This window comes from Erinaceus europaeus, chromosome 3 (genome assembly GCF_950295315.1).
Source record: "Erinaceus europaeus chromosome 3, mEriEur2.1, whole genome shotgun sequence".
Classification (NCBI taxonomy): Eukaryota; Metazoa; Chordata; class Mammalia; order Eulipotyphla; family Erinaceidae; genus Erinaceus; species Erinaceus europaeus.
Window position 1 is genome coordinate 35341110 of NC_080164.1, and position 23337 is coordinate 35364446.

A 23337-nucleotide genomic window follows, 5' to 3' on the forward strand; every position below is an offset into this window, starting at 1 on the left:
GGGCTTGAACTTGGGTCCTTGGGTATTATAACATGTGTGCTCAGATGTGCCGCCACCCGGCTCTGGTACAGATTACAAATACATATGCATATATTTGGATTTACGTGGATTTTGTTTTGCTTTCCAGGATCTGTGGACATGTGCAATTTAACTATTCCCAGGTCTACCTCTTCATTCAGATAGAGAGAAAGGAAGAGTACACCAGAGTACTAGAATACACCAGTCCTGTGATATTCTTATGTGGTGCTGGACCTCAAATTTGGGCTGCACATATGGCAAAACATGAAGTGTTAGGTGTGCTACGTAACCTGACTTCTGGCCCCTATGCTTACATTTTTATATGCATATTTGTATTGAATCTGGTTTAAGGGCACCTACTTAAGTGGAAGCTTTAACTTGGAGAGATAAAGGTCACCAAACACAGAGTTCTGCACACTTCTGTGAGGGGGCGCTGTTCATCACCCACAAGTCAAGAAACAGTGGGCAACAGGTGATGATGCACCTGGTTGAGCACCGTATTACAGTGTACAAGGACCAAGGTTCAAGCCCCTTGTCCCCACCTGCAGGGGGGAAGCTTCATAAGAGGTAAAACAGGGCTGAAAATCTCTATTTCTCTCTCTCTCTCTCTCTCTATATATATATATATATATATATATAATATTATATATATATATATATTGCTGTATAGAGACAGAGAGAAATTGAAAATGGAGGGGTAGATAGAAAGGGAGGAAGACACCTGTACCCCTGCTTCACTGCCCATGAAGCTTTCCTCCAGCAGGTGGGGACCAGGGATTTGAACCTGGGTCCTCACACATTGTAATGTGTGTACTTAACCAGGTGTGCCACCATCTGGCCTCTTCTCCCTTGAGAGAGAGAGAGAGGAAAGAAGAAAGGAAGGGAGAGAAAAAGAAAGAAAGGAAGGAAAGAAGGAAGGAAAAGAAAGGAAAAAAGGAAAGAAAGGGAAGAGAAGAAAAGAAACAGTGACAGCCTCTCTGACTAGCAGAGTGCTATTTCTTCTGGGGTTACAGACCAGTAGTCACAGACAAGTCAATCATAGAGGATTTACACATCCACCTTCCCACATGGCACCAGCTTGTAACAAGTACTAGAATTTGAAGGGTGCATGTCATGAAGGGACAGAACCCTTGTTATCTGCATAACTAACAGGGACAATAAAGTACAAGAGACACTCTCATTGGATGCATCTGCACAGATCCATGCCCGCTCCAAATAACCTTAAAGTGTCACCATCTCCCCAATTATCAAATGTGCCCTGTTGAAAAAAAAAAAGTACATGGAAACTCACTCTTTGGAAGGTAAAGATGTTTCAGGAAAAAAAGAAAAAAACAAACAAACATGTTGTAAAATATGTTGTATTGGCTCGGTGGTGGCATACCCAGCTGCATACACTGGTTACAATGCTCAACGACATGGGTTCAAGTCCCCAGTCCTCACTGACAGAGAGAAAGCTTCATAAGCTTTGAAACAACACTGCAGGTGTCTCTCTCCTTCTCCCTTCCCCCTTTCAGAGAAAGAATATACATTCTTTCCCCTCTATTTCTGTCTCTATCCAATAAATAAATAAACTGCTTTTAAAAAAAAGGTATGTCACACTCTGTGACCAAAGACTGTTTAACCAGCAGTCCAACAGTTTCTGTCAGTTTCCACATTCTATACTGGTAATCTTTCCTTTGACACGCCCCTTCTCTGAGCTCTGGTCCTTGCCTACAAGGCTGTGCTTCAGGACACACGTTAGTAAGCCTACAAGGCCACATCCTTATCTTGGATTCATTTCTACCTCAAAACTATTCTGCTGCAAGTTGCAGGCTGACTACTCCAGCCCTGTATAGGCAACCTAGGAGACTTTTTTTCTAGACTGTAGCAAAGGTTGATGCTTACATGCTTATCCTCTGATCTTCCCTGAATCCTCATTTCTCTACCAAGAACTGGGCAGAGAAACAATGGGAAGACTACTTAGGAGGTAGGGACAGAAGCTACGAAATTAAATAGTGAAAAGCTTAACACTGGTGGGACCTTCCAGAAGATGCCAGAAATAAAAGCAACTATTACACTGGGGAATTTTGATTTGTCCACCTCAAATGGAGCAGGGGCAGGGACAGAGCAGCGAGGGCTGGTTCAGTCTCACTGTGCTGTCAGCATTCTGCCCAGTCCAGGCTGTTCCTTACAGTTCCCAAGCCCAGACTTTGACTTTGACTCTTCAATTTGCCTGGCTAACTCAGACTCATCCTTCAAGTCCCAGCCAGTGTCTCCAGCTCCAGTGGGTCAGTGTTTCACCATACTGACTGACTCTGAGCACAGATTCCAGCGTCAGATTCATCCTTGAGTGGACTGGCTTCTGTCTCAGCTTGTAAACTCCTTAAGGTCACAGAATATAGCTGCTTTTGCAGGACTCTGAGTTCAACACCAGGCTTCAACACTCACAAAGTGTGTGGCCTGAAACAACAAAGGCTCTTTGCTTCAGTTGCCTCCTCCCTAATCTGGGGGACAGTGGCAATGCCTGTCCTATGAGGATGTGTGAGAACTGGGCCACGGCCATGCACTGACTTCCTCTTAGCACCTGCTGATGGGAAACACTGCATGAATATTAACAACTGCCTCCTCTCCCTCCAGTGCCAAACTGTAAGACTATAAAACATTGGTTGACAACTTCATACCATACAGGAATATTTTTCTATAGAATAGTGCATTCAGCTTGTCAACTTACTCCTTTAGTTCTCTCTTTCTAGCTCTGCTCCCCATGTGAGTGCCTATAAGACACCTGGGAAGCAGAATGTAAGTCAGGATTTAAGTTCTACGAATGAAATATACCTGGTAGAGTGTGCACGTTACAATGCACAAAGACCCAGGTTCTAGCCTCTGGCCCCCAACTCAGGAGAAAAGCTTCCCAAGTGGTGAAGCGGTGTTACAGGTGTCTCTGTCACTCTCCCTCTCTGTCTCTTCCTCCCCTCTCTATTTCTCTTTGTCTCTATCCAATAGATAAATAAAGATTAAAAAATTAAAAAAGAAAGGAAATGCAAATTTAAAAACTGAAAAAATTATCTAAAAGTAAATATATAAAAGGTATCTATACACACAATATATATATAGTATGTGTTGTGTTTAGGTATATAAAATTCTGTAATGAGGGAGGTGAGCCAGCAGGTAGAGCACAGGACTTCAATGTGTAAGGCCCCAAATTTGATCCCCAGCACAGCATAGGTCAAAGCAGAGTGATGCTAGGGTCCTAATCTCTCTCTGTCACATAAACTAAACAATATATGAATTTTTTGAAAATTGTCCAGGTCTGGGCAGTGTGGTGCACCTGGTCACCAGAGCATGCTTCTAAGTCCTTGGTCCCCATGGATGGGGAAGGTGGGGGATGGGGCGGTAAGCTTCATGAACAGTGAAAGTTGTGCTGCATTTGTCTCTCTCTCCCTTTTTATCTCCCCTTCCCTCTATTTTTTCTGTATCTCTAACCAAGAAAAACAAGTAAAATATTATTAAAAAGAGAAAATATTAGGGCAGGGTAGATAGCATAAGGGTTATACAAAGAGACTCTCATGCTCCAAAGTCCCAGGTTCAGTCCCCTGCACCACCATAAGCCAGAGCTGATAAGTACTCTGGTGAAGAAAGAAATTTTCTTGCAAAAATCCTTCCAATAGTTGAACTGAGTAATCCAATATTGATCCTCCTGGACATGCTATTAAAGTAGCAAGATTTTTACCTCAGATTCTCAGAGCTCATTTAGACCAACACCTTAGTTTTTTTTTTTTTATTAAGTCATTCATTTATTTGATAGAGACAGAGAGAAACTGAGAGGGGATGGGGAGATAGAGAAACAGAAAGGGAGAGAGAAAGAATGGCACCTGAATAATCATTGTATCACCACTATTGAACATTTCCCCGCTACAGCAGGGACCTGGGGCTTGAACTTTAGGTCTTGAGAACTACATGTGTGCTCTACAAGGTATGTCACTGCCTGACCCCTCAAACACCTTAGTTTTATAGCTGAAGGAAGTGAGCCAAAGTAATAAAGTAGAATTCATACCCAAGGTAATAGAACTAGATCAGAAAGTTGTACACGATCTGTCCTTCAGCTGTAATCCCCAGCAGGTATGTGAATAGTTGCTTCAATTTAATTTCTTCATCTAATTAGGAAAGGGTATTCATGTGTGTCAGCAATGCTGAGAGAGAGAGAGAGAGAGAGAGAAAGGCTGGCCCTGAAATGGTGACCTCATATGACTTTTCCAGTCTTATAGAAAGGCACCTTCAACCAGTTCTGGGCTCACTGATATAAGTCACCTTCCAAGTGAATATGGAGGAAGACTCCATCTTCCTTAGAAACATTCCATTCTATTCCTAGCCTCTAGACTGCCTCTAATGAGAAGCACCCCAGGAATTCAAAGTTAGGGACTCAGCTAGCGGGCAGAGGGGCCTTTGTTTGGTGAGATGCCCTGGAAGAGTGTAAGGACTCAGCATCACTCTGAGTGGTTCCAGAACACCAGACAACAGAGCAGTTGACATTAACTCCACCTTCTCCAGCTCAAGTGCATAGCAGGAGATGAGAGCAAGCATTCTTGAGGGTTGCTGCCATAGCTGTGAGTGAAACTGGGACTCTGGATCTCTCCACTAAGACTACACAGTGTCCTCAAGGTCACAATCAAGGGTGGAGTTATGATGGTCTTCTAGCTCTGTAATTATCAGCCCATGAGAGCAGGCCTTCTATCTGTACCACCAGAGAGAGGCTCTTATGAGAGAGGAGAAACTTGAACAAAAGATGACAGCAGAGCCCAATTACAAACTGCAAATGGGGAAGGAAAAAGAGAAAGAGAGAGAGAGAGAGAGAGAGAGAGAGAGAGAGAGAGAAAGAAAGAAAGAAAGGAAGGATGAATGGATAATCCTTTCTTCTGGGCCTGCCATTGTCTGAAGTGGCATAGTCACCCACTGAATGTTAGAACAGTGTGTGAGGTACCTTCAAAGACCCAGCTACATACAGTAAGTGCACAAGTGAAGTGAAGAAGATCTGGGTAAGGGGGTAACATACTATTGAGCCCAAGTGCTGGTTTATGTTTATAAATGTGATGAACTTCAATGGGCTCCTAGAGTTTTCATAACCCCTGCCTGTGTGTCACTCATGGAGATCTGAATCGCTCATTATCCAGGCTGCAGCTCAGCCCCTCATGTGGGTTCACCCTTCAGTGGTTCCATTTTCAGAGATACTGACATTAGAATCAGGCCCTCTGTAAATACATAAATGTCAAAGCTCCCACTGTGTTTGACCTGGACAGTGCCCAACACATCAGAATTACGCTATCTACATCCCATTTCTCCTGAGGTGCTCAATCCACGTTTGATCCTCTGATAAATATAAGGTAAAGCCTACACCCCAAGGTGGGCAGGAGGGTTTGACCACATCCTGCCTCCAACCTCTCTCACCACACCAAACTACCACCATAATCAAGCTCAAATAGCACTCAGTTCATTCTTCCAACAAAATAAGCAAAGGCTCCCACTGTATACTACCAAAACCCTGGCTTTGAGGCCACAGATTTTAGGATTTATTTCTATCTGGCCTCTCCAAACACAATTCCTTTGCACATGCTAAAGTGTAATAAAAGCAGAAATTTCAAAAGCACTAGAAAACTGCAGCAGACCAAGGTCCTAGCAAAAAGAAAAAGGAAAGAAAAAAAATTAAAAAATCACAGGAGTACTTGGATTTCCATCCATGGGAAAGTTCCCCAGACACACCTCAAACTTCCTCTTCCCTGGGCTGGGTAGTTTCATCTGATCAGGAGTCCTTCTAACCATCTGGGAAAGAGCCTCACCTTCAGGCTTTGACTCAAAAACCTCTCCCTCCAGAAGTAGCCCTGGCCCCAGCTCCCTGCCTCTCCCTGCTGGGAAACTCCCACAGTTGAGCAGAGCCAGGCACCACCTTCCCTTGTTGTCTCACAGTCCTTACACTTCACTTGTCAGGAAGGGCTCCTCTAGCCAGAGGGCAGACACTGGCCAGATTCACTGGAATGTCTCAATAGATCTCCAGGCCCCATTCCCAGAAAACTGTTAGCTGCACAGAACCTTCATCTCCAGATGTGGCTTGGGAACCAGATACCCCCCTCCTGCAGTTGAAGGAAAATTTCCATGGGGTGGAGGTGGGTAGGTAGGGGGAGTGAATGGGGGGGCATCTATTGGTAGCTACCTAGCTCTTCTCTTTTAATAGCCCTGAACTTGGCACAAAACAAGTACTGGGTATCTGCTGGGTAAACTTATCAGTATTATTTTTCATTAGTATTAGCATTCCCTAAGAACTTTTGGAATGATCCTTTAAAAGCCTTGTCTTCACTCCCTCCCTAGGACTAAAAGCCTCCAATCTGGACTCCCAAGGGGGGGAGGGGGAGAGAAGAAGGGAAGGAATGGGGTGCGGGTGCTGAAGTGGCAGAGTGGGAAAGCCGCAGGGAACTTCGCAGAGCACCCTCGGCAAAGGACTGGGAGGGAGGGAGGTGGGGGGCTGGGGCGGCGTGGTGTCCTGGGCGCCCACTAGGTGCAGCGCGCTGAGCGCGGGGCCGCCAGCCAACTCCCGCCAGCCCGACCTTCCTTCCCGCTGCTTCCCAGCGCCCTGGCGCTTCGCCTTTTTTCAGACTTCCGCCCATAACGATCCGCGGGCCGCCCCCCAACCCCAAACGAGAGAGCCACACACGCACGCGAACGCACACGCACACACACACACACACACACACACACACACCGCAAGCCACCTCGCCCGAGACACCCGCCGAAGCTCCCGGGGCCACAGCGCTGCAGACCTGTACCCGGGCCGGGAAGCGGGCGCGGGGACCCAGGGCTCTGGGCTGGGCGCGGCTCTGGGGTCCACGAGGAAGCGGGCAGCACCCGAGCTGCATCCCGAGCATGCACCAGCGGGGCCCACCCTCTTGAGCCCCCCGGCCGCCGCGGCCCACGGGGATCGAAGTGCCCCAGGACCCCGTAGGACCAGCCCCGCACCGGCTCATCCCCGCACTGGTTCATCCCCGGGTCCCATCGGGCCGCGCCCAGCTCCCGCGATGTCCACACAAAGGGGCGCGCGCGTCACCCACCTGGCCCCGCAAGACCCGGGCTCCCGGGGCCGCCGCTCCTGCTTGGTGGCGGGCGGGGCTCCCACCTTTCCTCCTGGGGTGCGCTGCCGGCTGCAAGGTGTCCTCAGTCCCGGGCCCGCGCCCGGCTCGCAGCCGCCCTTTATTGCCTGCCCGCCCTCCAGTCGGGGCGCAAAGCCGGCGGGGGGAGAGTGGGCGGCGGCGGCCGAGCGGCACAAAGACGCGGGGCGCCAAGACTCTGCCCGAGCGCCCCCGCCGGGCGCACAGCGCCCCCTGCCTCCCGCCTGCCTCCCGCGCCGCGCCCCGCCCTCTGACCGCGCAGGCCGGGAGAGGGTCCTGGGTCAATCTGAGCAGGTTATGGAGGTCAAAACCAGGTATCCTGTTTTGGTAACCTCCTGATGGTCTCACTGGCTAGAGAGGGGCAGTCTCAGCAAGCTAGGGAAGTCAAGTATGACCCAGACACTTTGCCAGGTGATGATGGTACAAAGAGCATGGACAGGGTAATCAGCATCAGGGCTTCAGTTCTGATGTGGTCTCAGACTTCACTAACTCCTGTGCTCCCCAGAATCTCAGCTGGAATGCGCTGTCCTCTCAGAACATTTGGATGAAAACTGACGTCTCCTTGTCCTCTCCTACAACATGTCTTTTCATCCCACTGTCTGGTCGCTCTTGATAACAAAGAGGCACAGCCTGGATATTGGGGGTTGGGGTAGGGGGCGCCCTCAGTGTGGGATAGCCCAGATCCAGGATGAATAATTTTATTTCCTACCTAAGAGGTACCTGCTACTTAGAGTTGAAGATCTTTGAGGGTAAAAGAGTTCCTGTGAGATCTATTGTAAGCATTTCCCTTCTCCCTCTAGTGGCCACAAGTTACACAAGTGTGACATTATCTTTCGGGCATGCGTATCTGAACAAAACTTAATACGTGAGAATAAAATACCTCATTCGATGCACAGAAGCTTTTCTTCAAATTCATGGTAAAATTCACAATAGCATGTTTCTTAGCATTATCCCCTCCACACTCGCTGTTCTGAGCTGGAGTGTACCACCCACCAGGTGATCCTAGCAAGTTACTTGGGGGCTTCAACTGTTTGAACTCAAAAATGTAGGTGTTGGGGGCGGGGCGGTGGAGCACCAGGTTAAGCGCACATAATGCAAAGCGCAAGGATCAGCGCAAGAATCCCGGTGCCAGGCCCCGGGTCCCCACCTGCAGGATGGTGAAGCAAGTCTGCAGGTGTCTATCTTCTCCCTCCCTGTCTTGTCTTCCCTGCTCAGTTTCCCTCCAAAGAATCCTATCCAAAGAATCGAAAAAAAAATGGCCACAGGAGCAGTGGATTCATAGTGCAGGCACCAAGCACCAGTGATAACCCTAGAAGCAAAAAAAAAAAAAAAAAAAAAAAAAGAGGAAAGAAAGAAAGAAAGAAAGAAAGAAAGAAAGAAAGAAAGAAAGAAAGAAAGAAAGAAAGAAAGAAAGAAAGAAAGAAAAGAAAACGAAAAAAAAAAAAAAGAAAAACACAGAAACCTTGAGATGAAAGAAGTCAAATAGGAGTCCGGTGGTAGCGCAACGGGTTAAGCGCACCTGGCGCAAAGTGCAAGGACCGGCATAAGGATCCTGGTTCCAGTCCCTGGTTGGAGCCCCCAGCTCCCCACCTGCAGGGGAGTCTCTTCATTGCTGGTGAAGCAGGTCTGTAGGTGTCTATCTTTCTCTCCCCCTCTCTGTCTTCTCTTCCTCTCTCCATTTCTCTCTGTCCTATCCAACAACGATGACATCAATAACAACAATAATAACTACAACAACAAAAAAAAAGACAACAAGGGCAACAAAAGGGAAAATAAATAAATAAAATTTTAAAAAACAGAAAGAAAAAGAAATAAGTCAAACAGACATAAAACACATCACTGTAACTGGTCAATTGTAAAAACTCTGTAGACCTTAGCTGTTACATTAGTTTTATTTTCTTCTATTAAACCTCAGATTCTTAACTGTCTTGATGTTCTGTATCCATTGTCAGTCTCATGTCCTATATTCCTTTTATTAAATACATAAATCTGTCCTTTCTGCATTGAGAAGTACTCTAGAAGGGACCATTAGTGACCACTGACTTAAGCACACACATTATCAAGCACAGGGATCTGGGTTCAAGCCCCTGATTCCCACCTGCAGTGGGAAAGCTTCACGATTGGTGAAGCAGTGGTGCAGATACCTCTCTCTGTTTTCCTGTGCCCTCTCAATTTCTCTTTGTCTTATCAAAAAATGAATAAATAAAAGGAGTAAGAGGAAAAATATGGCCACATGGAGTGGTGGATATGTCATACAAGCACTGAGCCCCAGGAATAATGCTGGTAAAAAAAAAAATGTGTGACAGAAAGCAATATTCTAGGTAAATAGTGCCTTCTAAGCTATGAATGAACACTTGTTTCTGACACCTCAGTTTCTATGAACTCTTTTGCAGAAATGTCATTATTCAAGAATAAAAGAAGGTATACTGCAAAGAATTCTGACAGCCTTTGGTTCCTCCAGCCTCTCAGCAGAAGATGAAAATGGTTCTACACAAAGGTCTGAGCTTCACAGAGTGTATTTGCCCCTCCTGTACTCTGTGGGTATCAGAGAAGTACTAGTGTGTTCCCACTAATGACTGAGTGATGGCTCTTCACACAAGCAGCAAAGGACATGACCTAGTGTGCTCTGTCATCTACACCAAGATGCAGACATTTGGTAAACAGGGGCATCAGAACATAGGAATCCAGCTGGAAGGAATGAAGGGGATTGAACATCAAGGCAAAACCAACAACTTAGCTAACTGCATAATTGGGGCTTTTAAGTGCTTATACAATGACGTGTATGTGACTTCATTCCCATGATTGTTTTGTCTGTGTTTGCAAAGACTATTGCTGTTTGGAAGAGAAATAATACCTTTTAATGGACAGTAGAGTTTGTGGCAGGCCATACAATGCATTTCAAATGTAGAATTTCTCTGTAATATCTTTTACTCCATCACCACTTCCCTCTTGCCCGGATCTCCAAACTCCTGTGTTTGGTTTCTATGTTGCTCATCACATTTGTCCATGTTCTGTGTACTTAGTCTCTGATTGTAAGAGCTTAAGAATAGAATCACTTTATGCATTTCCCACAAGTCTGTGATCATTCTAAGTGCTTACTAGAGTGAAATCATCACCAATATCTGTAGCTGTGCCTCGGAGAACAATTGTCCTTGGAATTTCTTGTACAAAAGTCAATTACCTAAGTATCTCAAGGGCATCTCTAACCATCACAGATCATGACTTTGAACCACCTCACCCAGAGATTTGCCTTGTCAATCCCATTTTAAAATATCCCCATTGCATGAGGACCTAAGTTCAAACTCCTGGTCCTCACCTGAAGAGAGGAAGCTTCATGAGTGGTGAAGCAATGCTATGGGGTCTCTCTCTCTCTCCTTCTCCTCCTCCTCCTCTTCTATCACCCCATTCCCTCTCAATTTCTCTATGTCTCTATATAATAAACAAATAAAAATACAAAATATGCCCATTGTTGCTGGTATTTGTGCCTAAGGGCAGTGTGATTTATCATTCCCTCCTTGAACAACTCTCTGTGTTTACATACTAAGGGTAAAACTCCCAACTGGTAGATAAGCAAAAGAATCACTTCTATTGTAAATGGTCCAGGATGCCACATGAGTAGGAACTAATTTTGGAGTATCCCCTTTGGACACAAAATTGAGAGAAATTCAGACTAATAGTTAGGATTTTAAATCCTATTAGAAAATGGGTTCTGTGAAGATATGCAATCACACATTCTGTAAAGCACAGAAAATCCAACATTCTACAATATTTTAAATTAACTCACACATAACTCTTCTCATCTAAAGAGTAGGAGACAATTAAATGCCAGCTGTAGAGGCAGGAACTAGCTCACCTGGCAGGGCACATGCCTTTTTTGTGCATGAAACTCTAGGATTGTGTTCCAGCACCGCACCGGAGTTCCACGGTTTGCGGGACATCTTTGTGATATCTCACTTCTTTTTTTTTTCTCTTTTGAGAAATAAAATAAAAACTTGGGGCAGAGAAGCTGCTCAGCAGTATTGCACACGTGTAAGATCATAGGCTTATTCTCTTGCATTCCATAAAATTAATAAACACCGATTGTTTTGATTCACTCTTCCAAGCACACATAGAAATATGGTAGATTTCATTATTATTGATAATTGAGTAGTATTCCACTGTGTATATATACCATTATTTTCTTAATCATTTAGCTGTTTTGTTAGGCACCTGAGTTGTTTCCAAGTTTCGGCTATTATCAATTGTGCTGCTATGAACATAGGTGTACCCAGATCTTTTTTGGATGGGTGTACTTAGCTCCTTAGGATATATCCCTTGGAGAGGAACTATGGCTCATAGGGAAGATACTCCAGACTGCTCTCCACAGGGGTTAGACCAATTTACATTCCCACCAGCAGTGCAGGAGGGATATCCTTTGTCCTCACAACCTCTCCAGTATTTGTTGTTTCTGTTGTTTCTAATGTATGGCATTCTCAAGGGGTGGGGGCTGGGGGGTTGATTCTCTTCTGTAGTGAATATCCTGTTCATAGCCTCTCCCCACTTTTGGATTGGGTTATTTGCCACCCTTCAAAAATAGGAAAGAGAAAGAATGAAACAGATCTTCCCAGCTTCAGGAAGAATCAGTTCTGCAACTCTTTATTCTCAGACTTTCAGGCTCCAAAGCTGGAAGATAATAGATGTCTGTTGTTTAAACCACACATCCCATGAGAGTTTGTTTCAGCAGCTGTAGTAAATGGATACCAACACCAAGAAGGTACTTTTGTGTTACTACAATTTAGAGAATGTGTCGTACTAAAAAATGAAAGGCCACACAGAGGTGATAAGAGAGATAATAATAAGGCTACCGTGCTAATAAGAAAGTAAAAATATCTATGCAGCTATTAAGAACAATGAACCCACCTTCTCTGACCAATCTTGGACAGAGCTAGAAGAAATTATGTTAAGTGAGCTAAGTCAGAAAGATAAAGACGAGTATGAGATGAGAAAGAAGAACAGCAAGGGAAACCAAAAGCAGGATTTGACTAAATCTGGAGTATGGCACTAAATCTGGCTGGGGCAGCTGGGGAGAGGTAGGGGTTAGGGGGTGGGATGGAACACAGTCTTTTGGTGGTGGGAATGGTGTTTATGTACACTCCTATTAATTTGTAGTCATATAAATCTCTAATTAATATGAGAGGGGAAAACTGAGTGTATCCCTCAAACTTTTTAAAGCACAGACTGAGTCTTTTTAATACATAGGCTGAGTCTTTGATATGTTGACTCTCTCAAAAGCCTAGACCAGGGAGAACAGAAGCAACCAGTGACACAGCTATATACAAATAATGTCAAAGGACATAAATTATGGTGACATTGGGTACTATATAGCAAACCCTAACAAAGGGATATTTCAAAGTTAACCCAATTACCAAACAATGTGATTATAACAATAACTATCTATTGTCTTCTTGAACCCTAAGACAGCAGGAACCTCACCTTTCCACTATAGAGCCTATATTTCCCCCAGTCCTGGAACCTTAGGGAGGGGAGCACTTTCCTGCATGCTTCTCTTAATTCATACCAAATAATATTGCATCCCCCAATCCCAACCTAATCAAAGCAACAAGTACCACCTCAGCATACTTCACTTCAGACTGTGTCCAGAGACTTCAGGTGTGGAATGACAACCCTTCAGCTTCATTACCCCAGTGAGACCTTTCCTCTCATAGTATTCTCTAGTTCCATTCCACTTCCTAAAAAGCCCCAAAACCTAGCTATAGACCAGGTCCCATGAAACAGAGTTCATACGTATCCATAAACTAGGGCAAAAATATACCAGAAAGCAAAAGTACACAATAGTCTGCAGTGAGCACTCCCCAACACTTCATCTGCACTATTCCAGCCTTTAGGTCCATGATTGTTTAACAATTTGTTTGGCTTTGTATGTTAACTCTCTTTTCAGCCACCAGGTTCCAGATGACAGCATGATGCCAACTAGACCTCCCTGGACAGATGACCTCACCAATGTGTCCTGGAACTCCACTACCCCAGAGCCCCACCCTTTTAGAAAAAGAGAGAGGCAGGCTGGTAGTATGGATCAACCAGTCAATGCCCAAGTTCAGCAGGGAAGCAATTACAGAAGCCAGACCTTCCACCTTCTGCATCCCACAGTGACCTTCAGTCCGTACTCCCAGAGGGATAAAGAATAGGAAAGCTATCAGAGGAGGGGATGGGATACGGAGATCTGATGGTGGGAATTGTGTGGAGTTGTACCCCTCTTGTCCTATGGTTTTGCTAATGTCTCCTTTCTTAAATAAATAAATAAATGAAAGAAAGTAAAAATATTTTCCTTCCCATCCTTGCAGAAAGTAGACATTGTCCTATATATGCTTTTTTATATACGCTATATACATATCATATGCATATTTTATATATGATATATGCATATATCATAGTCAGCACAGGGAGGACAAATTTTGGGCACTTCATAAATATTTGCTCAACGAAGCTCACCTCATAATTCTCTACTAGTGGGTACTTTTTATTTTAATTTTTATTTATAAAAAGGAAATACTGACAAAAACAAGGGTAAGAGGGGTACAACTCCACACAGTTCCCACCACCAGAACTCTGTATCTCATCCCTTCCCCTGATAGCTTTCCTGTTCTTTCTCCCTCTGGGAGTATGGACCCAGAGTCGTTATGGGGTGCAGTAGGTGGAAGGTCTGGCTTCTGTAATTACAGAACATGGGTAGGGGGTACTATAGCTCAGATGTGAATGCAATCGATTCTAAATGGATATTTAGATCAGACAAATTGTCTCACTTATCATTCCCCAGGTGAAAATATGAAGATTTAAAGCCTTGTATGTAACTTCCAGGATCATTGCTAGCATATATGGTACTGACTTCAAAGCTCCTGACTAATCCAAAGAATCTCTGTGTTTCCCATACAATTTTCAGCTGCCATCTCTAAAGCTGGCAAGATAGTGCACCTACTTTGCCATGTACAGGACCAAGGATTAAACACATTCCTTGACACATTGGAGGAAGCTTCAGTGCTGTGTTATCTTTTCCCCTCTGACTCTCTCTTTCTCTCCCTCCCTCTCCCTCTCCCTCTCCCTCTCTCTCTCTCTCTCCATATATATATATATTCAGATATATGAAAGAAAAAAAAAAGTTGGTCCAGAACAGTGAAACTCTTGTGAGGGAAATAAAATTAAAAGGGGCTGGGGTGTTGTACTTGGCTAAGCTCTCACATTACAGTCCACAAGGACCCAGGTTTAAGGCCCTGGTCCCCCATGTTTAGGGGGAAAGCTTTGCAAGAGGTTAAGCAGGATTGCAGATATCTCTCTGTCTCTCTTCCTCTCTGTCTCCCCCTTCCTCTAGATTTTTGACTCTCTCTCTCTCTCTCTCTCTCTCTCTCTGTGTGTGTGTGTGTTAAGGCTCAAATCTGGTTTCTCAAGCTCAAAATATCTTTTCTGCTACTTGTCTTGATTGCCTAAAGGAGTGATAATGTTTCCACTAAACATTCATGTGCTTCTCTTTACATGTCCCCTAGGCAGGACATTCAACTTTTATTTCAGAAGACTGTCACTTCTGAGCAGTGACAAACAACAGTTTCAAGAGCTCCAAGCTGCCAATCTTCCTCACAGTGAGCAAACAGTCACCTACTGGGGTGGCTGGATCAGAAAATAGAATCAGCCTGAATCTCTGAGTTGCCAATCAGCCTGACAATTCCCAGGAAGAAAAAAGAAAGAAACCTGTGCATTTCTTTTCTTGGTGTTTTTAATTAGCCCCAAATTAAATGGACAGAAGAGAGATTAGCAAGGGAAAAATACATATTTAATTTCTCATACATGGAGGTCTTTAAATTCTGGAAATGAGTGGCTGATCAAAAACAGACAGTTTCTATAACTTGTGGACAAAGACGTGATAAATATCCAAAGAACAAAGTAGTCCTGGAAAGTTTTGGTTTGGGCCAGCAAATATTTGTTGACACAGATTTTTTTTATAAAAGTGTTTTTCCACTCCTGTGCAAGGGTGATATCTTTGACATAAAGATTTATCTCCTAATTCCAGGGCAACAGAGAAGAGGAAGGTCAGAGAAAAGTCCTGCCTTAAAGGGAAAAGGAGATTTGGGGCATCATCAATCCACTGACTACTTACTTTTGTTCAGAATAATAGATAGGCTGCTTTGGCACTTTATGACACCATAAGCAGTAGGGTGACCTAACCTGGCTCCCACAGTATACTGGCTTTGAGAAATAGTCATTCATATATGCCATGCCTTACAAAGAAATCATGCAGTGTGAGTGTGAATGCAGTTACTCATCAAGTCATAGAGGTGAAAGCACACTTGAGACTGGAAGCTAAGTGCCAGCAAAATACTGGAACCTGGAGACATTCAGGTATCAGATGTGAGTGCAAGGAGAGAAACTAGGACTGAGTGAGGATACAGCATGGGCTGTATCCTCATTGCTCATGGATGTTTATTATTTAGTGTCTTAAGGTATAAAGCGAAGGATGGGATGGGTGAGCAGGACATAGTGCTCCATCACTGACAACGGTCTGGGTGAGGCTGAATGAGTTAAGTAGACTCTCTTCAGAGGGCACTCACTCCCCTCTCATTCCCACTGTAGGGCTGGTGGGGTGATAATTCCCAGGACATACCTTCTGCTAGAGGAAGTCCTGGGGACCTAGTTATATTACATTTCTGGAGATATTGTTTCCAGGGTTGGTCCATGTGGGCTTAATTCCTGCCCTGGATATAACTTGGGTCAATTTGGAAGAGTCCCAGGCCCAGGGTTTCATCAGCTGGGACTGTCCTCAATGTGTCCTTGGGCTCAGCCCACCCCAACTGTCTACTCTATACAGGAGTCACTCATTTAGAACATCTCCCACCAGCAGATGACCATCTCAGTCTGCTTCCTAGGGGCCCACTAGTAAGAGCAGGAGGCAGCTTCAGCAAGACTGCAAAGGGGCCAATGGGAAGTTAGGACACAATTCTGAAGATGGGTCGTTGATCTAATGGGCAGTGTGCTTGTTTCTGAAGAGATGGAGGGTAGAGATCTCTAAGAATTTTAGGTAACATCAACAAAGGAAAAATTTCTGAGAACACCATAGGGAGAATGAATAGAATTCAGGAATGTAAAGACATTTTCTGGGCCTAAACAAACTCAAAGAACTTGTAAGAAACATTTTTTTTTAATCTAAACACTTTTTTTTTGTATTTGGCTTTTATTCTGCTTTGATGTTAAATGTTCCAGTCTTGCATTTTTCATTCACCTAAAATATACAGACCATACACATAAGGGGGGTGGGGTGAGCCGGACAAATTTCTAATATTTCAGGCCTCAGCTTGCTATTGATGCCTTTTTAGTACTTCCATGTCTGTCTGTAGAAAGATCTCTCCCTGTCTTTCTCTTTCACTATCTCACCAAGACTGGGGATATTCCTCCACTCGTGCTGACGGCTCTATCTTAGCCGACTGGGCTTCAGCGAATGACCTCTCCCTATTATACGATCCCAAACAGCCAGGCTCTTTTCACAGTGCTAGATGGAATAAAGACTCATCACCCGACCTGTGCTGGATTAGCACAGTCAACAGCCAAGCCTTTCCCACTACGAGACGAGTTCTCAAGATCTTCCCACACAGTCATCACCGCCCAGCTATCATCCACATTGATCTCCAGCTCCCACTGATTCTGTGCTCAGAGAAACTAAGATGGAACTTTCGGAAAGCAAACTGGCGTCTGTTCAGTGATCTTACCAACAAATCTATTCCTGCAATTCCAATTAACTCTATCCCCTCCGAAGATTCCTACAGGCGCTTCTGCCAAGCCATCTTCAAAGCAGCTTCCCAAGCCATTCCTCGTGGGAGACGTGCTAACTATACGCCTTGTCTTGATGCTGAATGCGAGCAACTACTAAAGCAGTATGATGAGTCGGGCGACCCAGATGTGGCTGACCATCTCATTGCCTCCCTGGATGCAGCACGCCAAGCCCGCTGGCAACAACTCACGGAAAGTCTGAACTTCACCCACTCAAGTAGGAAGGCCTGGAAGCTTCTTCACAGACTGGGTGCCAGTAGCCAACCCCCTCCTGTCTCCCATCCTCCCGTATCTCCAAACTCAGTGGCCAGTCACCTAACTCAAGTTGGACGTGCTAAGATCGACCCAGTCTGGAAAACAGAAATTTCCCATGAATGGTCATCCCACTTCCGGTTATCTTGTCCATCTCCAAAAATCTCTCCCTTTACACTGTCTGAACTGGAAGATGCTTTGAAGAGGGTTAAACCGGGAACAGCTGCTGGCTATGATAACATCACCCCAGAACTCATTCTTAACCTGGGTCCCACGGCAAAGAAGTGGCTCGCTTCATTCCTGTCCCACATCTTGGAATCTGAGTCTATGCCCAAAGTTTGGCGTCGTGCGAAGATTATAGCGGTTTTGAAACCAAACAAAGACCCAACACTGGCCGCCAGCTATAGACCAATTTCTCTCCTCTCCGTGTGTTACAAACTCCTTGAGAGGCTGCTTCTGTTACGTATTTCTCATCTTACAGAGAAATTCCTATCACCCGCCCAGGCTGGTTTCCGCCCAGGAAGATCTACCTGCGAACAAGCCCTGGCCCTCTCAATTTACATTGAAAATGGATTCCAGAAGAATTTAAAGACGGGTGCTGTCTTTGTTGATCTCACAGCAGCCTATGACACGTCTGGCACCGTGGTCTCCTAGTCAAGATCTCAAGATGCCTGCCTCCATGGGTGGCCAACACTATATCTTTTCTTCTCCAAAACAGAAGATTCCGGGTTCATCTGAGTGACAAGTCTAGCAGATGGAGACTTGTCTCAAGTGGCCTCCCCCAGGGCTCTGTTCTGGCTCCTACGCTATTTAATATTTACATCAATGACCTTCCAGAAACTTCTTCAAGGAAGTTCATCTATGCTGATGACATCTGCTGTGCAACTCAGGCATCCAAGTTCGACATCCTCGAGGAAACACTCACGAAAGACATGTCTCTGATATCTGATTACTGTAAAAAATGGTGACTAATCCCTAGCACTGCAAAAACGGTATCATCTGTTTTCCATCTACACCATGCCTCGGCCTCACGTGAGCTTAATGTGCAGCTTGGCGATACGAGAATCCGGCATGAAGCCCTGCCAGTCTATCTTGGCGTTACTCTCGATCGCACTCTGTCATTTCACAAACATCTCATAAAAACTGCAGCAAAGGTGGGCGCGAGGAATAACATCATTGCAAGAATGGCCAGCTCCTCATGGGGCGTGAGCGCTTCCACACTTCGATCATCATCTCTGGCATTATGCTATTCCACTGCAGAATACTGTGCCCCAGTATGGTTCCGTAGCCCCCATGTCCACTTGGTCGATTCCAAATTATATTCCTCCATGAGGATAATTTCTGGAACCATCTGTTCCACCCAGGTTCCATGGCTGCCAGTTCTTAGCAACATCGCCCTGCCAGATATTCGTCGGGATGTGGCATCATCTAAGTTCATTTACCACGTCTATGCTCGACTGGACCTGCCAATATACGCGGATATCTTCGCCCACCCTGTCCAACGCTTGACATCTCGTCACCCAATCTGGTCCCCTATGCCTACACTGAACTTCTCTGTTCCAGACTCTTGGAAACAGAGCTGGCAGTCAGCTGAGGCAAAGAACAAACACCTCATCACAGACCCCTGCAAGCGTCAACCCGGCTTTGACCTAGCACGTTATGATTGGGCTCTCCTCAATCACTATTGAACAGGCCATGGCCGGTGCGCCTCTATATTCCATCGCTGGGGAGCCAGAGACGACCCGAACTGCCCCTGCGGCTACAGACAGACTATGACCCACATAGTCAACGACTGCCACCTCTCCAGATTCAAAGGAGGTCTCGAAACTTTACATCATGCTCAACCTGATGCTGTTGACTGGCTATGGAAGAAGGGCAAACGCTAGAAGAAGAACTATCTCTGTATGAACATTTAATCTGTGGGTCTGTGTTTCTTATTCTCATCATATTATTCTCATCAAAGGCTCTCAGGGAAAGGCTCTATCCCATTTCCCTCAAGTAAGACATACATACATTCCCAGTATCTAAGCATTGAAGGAAAATTCCAACACACTGGATCAATGACAACAAAATCAGACCCTCCCTTTTTATCCTACGGTCTTGTCAGTGTTTGGGGTTTTATAAATAAAAATAAAAAATAAAACCCTGAGACTGGGAGTCGGGGTCTACACAGGTCTCTGCCTTCTTGGCTCCCTCTTCTCAGACAGTGTCAGAAATGAGGTGAATTGGGGGATACCAAGATGGTGTCATAGAATTATTTGGTGCAGTGGGTATAAAAAAAAAAAAACACATAAAAATAATGGGGAACAGAGTCAAACAGGTCATGGAGATAACCCTGAATGAAAAAATAATTCACCCTAGAGCAATTTTCTTCACTCCTCAAAGGATGAACTCATATAAAGTTTTGTTTTGCTTATAGATTTGTATTATTTTCTAGAAAATGTGATTTACCAGAACTAGAGATACACTAGCAATTATAAACAAGTATTTAAACAATTTAAAAAAATAAACCCAGCAATGCTTTTCAGATTAACTGTTTTTTTTTTATTCCACTAACTCTCTTCCCATCTATTACTGTGAATTGTGAAGAACTAGCTATTCTCATTATAGTATAAGAAAGCTAATTGACTTTGAAAGTTTTCAGAAGGTACTATGTGGGAATAAAGTCAAGCATGAGCTCAATTCTATTAAAATATGCATGTCTGGAAAGATTATAAATTAGAAGTTACCTCTGAGTGATATGACAAAAGATAATTTTTGTTCCTTCATTTGCTTTACTGTCTTTTTCAAATACACTCCAAATGTGAATAGTCTTAGAATAATAAAAATCTGTTTTCAAAGGTTCAGATCTACTCATCTTTCAAGTTCACCTTAATGACATCTTGATTGGATTTGTTGTACAGGATTTCTGTATAATTTCCCCGACTGGGTAGAATAGATACATCAGCGGGGACACACACATACAGGTACACACACACACACACACACACACACACACACACACACACACACACAGGTACACACACATAGAGTGTGGTTGCCATTTGTCCAGCTAAAATGATTCAGGACTTGCACTGCTTCTGAGTGTCTTTTACTATCTTCAGTCCTCTGAATGTGGCCCCTGTCCTGTGAAGCACAAAGTGGTCAAGAATCAGGATGCAGACAGTAGTAAGATCACAGCCTTCCTGAGGAACCCACCCTTGGAATGGGATGTCAAGTACAAGGGCATGTTAGATACAGTACTCTATTATGTGAGCAGGGCCAATGTAAGTCCAGGGGGCACAAGGTGGACACTGAGATCAAGAATGTGGAACCCTTGGCACTAAGCACCTAGTTACACTTGCAGTTCACAAAGCAGGGGAACAGAGGCAAGAACAGTCTAATGCATCAGAAGTGATGGAGGTTGGACAAGCAAGGCAAGCAGTTAGGAAGCAAGGCACTACTGCTGATTTCTGCACTTCCTTGAAACTCTGCAATGCCAGGTGCCTGTCTTTGGACAGCTGAGTGGGACACACCCAAAACAGCCAAGGCCCCAAGACCATTTGTGTGGAAGGTGGTACCACCCCAGCCTAACCATTCCTTCTTTCCCACCCCCATCTCCACTTTATTGGTGGGGTTAATGGAATATAGTACAATTGTTGCCACATGGACACAGCTCATCTCCCCATGTATATGTGTCCCCAAGATACTTTTTCCCAATCTTAAGTCCTTTCACATCATTATGCACCAGGATCCCAGAACCCCTCCAGCCCATCCCTTATCTTCTTCTATTCTGATCAAATTTGGATGCTGGCTTCCCAAGATGCCAGCTTTCATTTTAGAAAAGAAAGAATATTTTCCTGTCTGACTCATTAGTACTCCATTGTGTTGCTAAATGGGTTGTCTGGACCATGCTGATTAATTATTTATAACCTTGTTGATTTTGAGAGTGCATTTGCCCTTAGCATCGACAGTTTATAAAAGCACACTATTTATCACTTTAAGCACACACCAAGAACAGTTATATTACATTAAGAAGGTATGCACAAATAGATGTCATTATTTTGCCACATCTTGCATACATTATAAAATGCCAATACACAAAAACATCACATAGCAAGAAAATATATATATTCTCCTAAAAAATTCCTCTACATACAGTTCAGACAAAAGCGTAAAATATTATAGCATGATCAGTCTCAATAGAGTCATACAATTTAAATAGTCTTTCCTACAAGAAGGTAGTTTGCATGATAAAGCATTACCTGGAAGAGCCTTGTTAATACTTTGCTGGCTTGTTTTAGTACCACTGTTCTCTCTAACAACTCGGCTCCAAACTCCAGATAGAGACAGAACAAGGGATTACATTGCTAATGTTTTAGACCAATGCTCTCACTCATCTTTTAAACTTTAAAGAAAAGAGATGACTTCCACATCATCATTTATCACTAAATAGCAGATGCAACACACTTTTATAATCTACATGCTCCTTTTTAGATTTCTTAACACTTCATTCATATTATTATAGTGACAATTTATGCAATAACTAAGAAGTAAAATAACACCTTTAGCTTTTAAATTGAGATGTTTCAGCTAAATTATCCTTTATTTCTTCAATAAGAGAAACATATTCCACAAGACTAGCACTCATATTTATAACTTAAAAACAAAACAAGCTGTTACGTAATCCGAACTTGAAGTATGATAATGGTAAAAGTTCTTGGTTTTCCTCCTTAAGAAAAAGCAAACAGACATATGAGTACTAGACATTAAACCTTTGAAAATAACTGATACTGAATGCAGAGAAGGAAAAGAAGTATAAACACAGAAGGAAAACAGTATTTAAAATAGGTTATACTGGGAAGGGACCCTGTGGCTTAGTTGGTCAAAGTGCATGTCTAGTAAAATAGCTTATACCTTAAATGCATTTTTTTATTCTTTATTTCCTTTTGGGAAATGATGAAATACTGTCACTGCCAGCTTGAGAAAATTTCACTCTTACCAAGAGACTGTGAGTTTCAGATTCAGAATTTGCTTTAGATAATAATGAGTTTCTTCTGTCTACCAGAAGAAATCTTTAGAAGTTTCACTAAGGTGATCTTCCTTTGTTGAACTTACTCAGATTAAATAACATGGCAATCAGCAAAATGCAATCGTGCTAATCAAAAAGTAAAACTTTTATATTTATGCTGATGGTAACATGTGAATAGGTGATGTTAACATCATCACAGATTATATAGTACCAAAGCCCACAATCAGAAACTTGAAAATTCATTTTTGTTGTAAAAGAGTACACAAAATACAATGAAGCCTATTGGGACTGCTCATTTCTCTTTTAGATGGGATACAAGCATATGTATGTTGAATTTGAGTGAATTAAATTTTGAAGTAGGAAAATCTTCCCCAAAAGAAAAACCTTTCAAAATTACTAGTTCTTGAAAATGGATTATGAAGCTAAATTTCTACATGGCAGTTTAATGGGATAAAACAATGTTTAAATGCCCCCTAGTGACAGAGTATGACATTGCATTTGGAGAAAAATTGGGGAAAATCCATGCTTTTTGCTTTCCTAAAATTAACAATGGCAGGAAATCATTATTTGTCTGACAATGAGATACTGTCTAGATTACATATACAAACTTCATTTGGCATTTCCATAGGGAGACAATTTTGTTCCATGACCCAGTATAAATGGCATTTCCCTCAAGTTCTGTCTTCGTGCTACGAAAAGAAGGTTCCTGAGTCTCCCATATTCACCTACATAGTTATATATCAACATAGCTGTATGTCCTCTTAAGAGATTCATAGTTTGTTGATAAATTTTATATTGTGCACAGCATCATTTATATAAACTTCAGTTACATTTTCTAATCTTTATCACTCTATTTCCTATAAATAAAACTCTATGCTTTTATTTTTTTCCCCAGAATAGTTCATGGCATTGCAGCAAACAGCTACTTTTCAGATAATATGGAGAATGATGTAGTCATGCTTTTGCTTGACAGATTCATGTAGCCTGAATAATAGTTTCAAAGAACAAAATGGGCATTTGCTTCATGCCAATCCCACTGTAAAATGCAATGTATCTTGACAGAGAAAGGAAAGCAATTAGAATAGATGCTATTCATGGAATAGTCAGGGTAGGCCCGTG

The 23337-nt window shown here is 43.5% G+C and overlaps 1 protein-coding gene across 1 annotated transcript in view; it reads right to left on the reverse strand.

Annotated features, from left to right (window-relative positions):
* The window catches only part of RNF144A (ring finger protein 144A), a 171029-nt gene extending 163729 nt beyond the window's left edge, over nt 1–7300 (reverse strand). Inside the window, exon 1 of the mRNA XM_016187760.2 lies at nt 7092–7300. The gene's annotated coding sequence lies outside the window, so the exon portion shown is untranslated. The remainder of the gene's footprint in view (nt 1–7091) is intronic.
* Nucleotides 7301–23337: the final 16037 nt, after the last annotated feature.